This window comes from Leptonychotes weddellii, unplaced genomic scaffold (assembly GCF_054177405.1).
Source record: "Leptonychotes weddellii isolate Sample4059 unplaced genomic scaffold, ASM5417740v2 HiC_scaffold_20967, whole genome shotgun sequence".
Taxonomy (NCBI): Eukaryota; Metazoa; Chordata; class Mammalia; order Carnivora; family Phocidae; genus Leptonychotes; species Leptonychotes weddellii.
Window position 1 is genome coordinate 1 of NW_027796888.1, and position 3,126 is coordinate 3,126.

Consider the following 3,126-nt stretch of genomic DNA (forward strand, 5'->3'; position numbering starts at 1 on the left):
GCCTGGATGGTGCAATTAAGTGACTGACTTTTGGCTTCAACTCAGGTCCTGATCTGAGTCCTGAGATCAAGCCCCCCGTTGGGCTCCCAGCTCTGTGCAGATTCTGCTTCAGGTTTTCTCTCCATCTCCTTCTGCCCCTCCCACCCCAGGCTCTCTCTCTCAAATAAAAATAAATAAATCTTTAAAAAGAAGAAGAAGAAGAAAATCCTGCCATTTGCGGCAATATGGATGGACCTTGAGGGCATTACCAGTGAAATAAGTCAGAGAAAGACAAATACTGCATGATCTCACTAATATGTGAATTCTGAAAACTCTAAACTCCTAGAAAGAGTGGATTGGTGATTGCCAGGGGCTAGAGGATTGGGAAAATCAGGAGATAATGGTCAAAGAGTACAAACTACCTTTTATAAGATGAATAAGTTCTATTTAATGTATAGCATGATGACTATTGTTAATATATACTTAAAATCTTAAATACTTAAGTATACTTAATACTTAAAATCTAAAATACTTAACAATCTTAAATGTTCTCATCACACACACACAGGTCATTATGTGAGGTGATGGTAATCATTTCACAATATGTGTATCAGATTACCTTAAATTACACAGTATTATGTGTCAGTTATATCTTAATAAAGCTGAGGGTAAAAGTCACCAGAATAGGATACAGAGGAAATGTATAATGTCATGATGTAATTTCAGTAATTTTTTTAATCCCTAAATTTGGTAGGTCGTCTAATGGCCTTAGTTTGCTCACAATCAAGGTAGATGCAGGTATGCAAATAAATAAATTATGTAAAGTCATAATGTGTGTTAGAAAAGACATCAGCAGAAATCAAAATAATTTTGTTAAAAGCAAGCAAAACAATTTTTTTTGCATTTTATGACCTTTTATAAAGTTTTTTCATAGGCAATATAAAGATGTGAAATGAGTATGGGCTATAAGTAATGGACCAGAGTGTGATTTCACCACTTACTCTATATATAAACTTGGGCATATTGTATTATACTACTTAAATATCTTTCAGCCTGCCATTGCTATTTGTGAAAAAAGGAAAAAAAAATTTTCTTGCTTCATTATGACACATTATTTAGGAAATGTATCAAAAGACATGTACAGGCTTATTAAAATGGTAATCACTATAAGTTTTAAAATATTTTATTGATGCTATTCATACGAAAAATGTAAGGTGGATATCATCAAGATCACACAGGTTAATGACACAGTGCAAGTTATGACTCAAAAATCCTGAAAATACTCCAGTGCTAGAGGAAAAGTGAAAGTTATTTGGACAGAAAAAAATATACATGAGATAAGTCAAGCTGTTAAAATAATAGTAAATATCAGGCGGAGGCAGGCACTTGGTGGGCAGGCCTGTTTGGGGTGGGTCTGCATGGGCCTCGCAGCTGCCTGCCCTCCCTGAGGACAGAGGTCATAGAAGGAGCACGCTGCTGTAGCTTGGAGGTCTGACTCCTGGGCTGCAGCCCTGGCCTCCTGCCCTCTGGAAGGGAAAGAGCGAATCCTATCTGTGACCTATGATAGCCATGAAACTCCAAGCAGTGCAGAGCGGATGCATATGATCCCAGGAATCCTCAGGAGCATGGATTGATCTTGCCAAATGGAGACATTAACTGGAACTGCCCATGAGAGTGACCCCAGTGCGGAATGGCCAGTGGCCCCTGTGAGGAACAGTTCAAGTGGGCCTTTTTCTACTTGCACTATAGCACAGAGAATGTCAAGCCATCAGACTGTGTAGACCAATTTTGGGCCATGCAGGAATGCATGCAGAAATACCCCAACCTCTATCTTCAGTAGGAGGACGAGGAGGAGAAGCCAGTAGAACATTTAGAACAGACAGCTCCCACTGAGGCCCCTGCAACCAAAGAAGAGCAGGGGTCAAGCGAATGAGGACCACAGGCATTGGGTTCCAGTACTTCTGCTTCAGAGTGATATGAACCTTTTGCAAAATGCCTTTTGGTCATTCTCTGATAAGTCTCTTTCCGCTATTGTTCTGTGCACCATAATGTACAAAATAACTTATTGTGATGATCAAGGTTCTTGGTCCTTTGACATATATACTGGAAAAAATGTATGTGTGTCTTACATAAACATGTCAGCAAATGTAGCTGTCACTGTTGAATTCTCTTCTCAGATTACTCTGAACTTTGAAATAATGTGCTGACTATGCTCAGCAACCAAAAATCATTATCTGGGAATGAGTGAGCTGATTTATTTTGTGAGTGAGCTGATTTATTTTGTTTGATTATATCCCTTTTAGTAGATTTTATACCCCTTTGGGAAATGAAATAGAAACAAACATCTTCCTTTAAAAATGCTGGAGTGGGACCATTCCTAATACAAGAGGCCAGGTAGATGATCAGATACTAATTTCTTAAGAGCCATCTTGACCTTGAGTATATTAGGAGGTACTGTATTTCATTTCTGATACATTTTGGTTTCCATTTTTACATTGAACTCAAGGTTTTCTGTGTTTGGAAATTGGAGCTTTAGACCGTCAGATTCACAATCCTTTTCTAAGTGAAGAGAAAGGCTGGTTTTGCTGTTCTTGTGATTCCAAAAGCCCTGATTTGGGGCCTGTGTTCACACTGGCTCTGTCTGTGTCAGATGCAATGTTTTTGAAAGGTGGGGACTTAATTGTTACCAAAGTAGCAGCCAAGAGAAGAAATGAGGTGAATTAAGTTGTCAATTAAAAGGAAAACATGGTTTTTACCTGGAAAAAATAGTAAATATCAGATATGAATACTCAAACAACAGAAGAGAGAGTAGAGTGCAGAAATTTTGTGAACCTGGGTTAGAGATCCAGTTTATGGGAATATACACACATCTAGCTACTAGTTACAACAATGGAGGGTAAATGATGACATAAATGTATAGACAGATTTGAGAAATAATGTAAAGGTAGAATGAATTTGTTGGAGTCAAGGAATAGGGAATAGAATAATTCCTGATACATGAGTTCTCTGAGAAGGAGGTTTTCTAAAAGAATAAGGTAAGATATATAGAAAACATAAAGGAGCTAAATGAGTTTTGAAATGGGCTTTTTCAGTGTTGGGCCAGATCCTCTGTGTGTGTGTGTGTGTGTGTGTGTGTGTGTACAGGGG

At 38.2% G+C, this 3,126-nt stretch overlaps 1 pseudogene; it reads left to right on the forward strand.

The window, feature by feature from the left end:
* Positions 1-733: 733 nt before the first annotated feature.
* Positions 734-2,303, forward strand: LOC102743224 (mitochondrial intermembrane space import and assembly protein 40 pseudogene; annotated as a pseudogene).
* Positions 2,304-3,126: the final 823 nt, after the last annotated feature.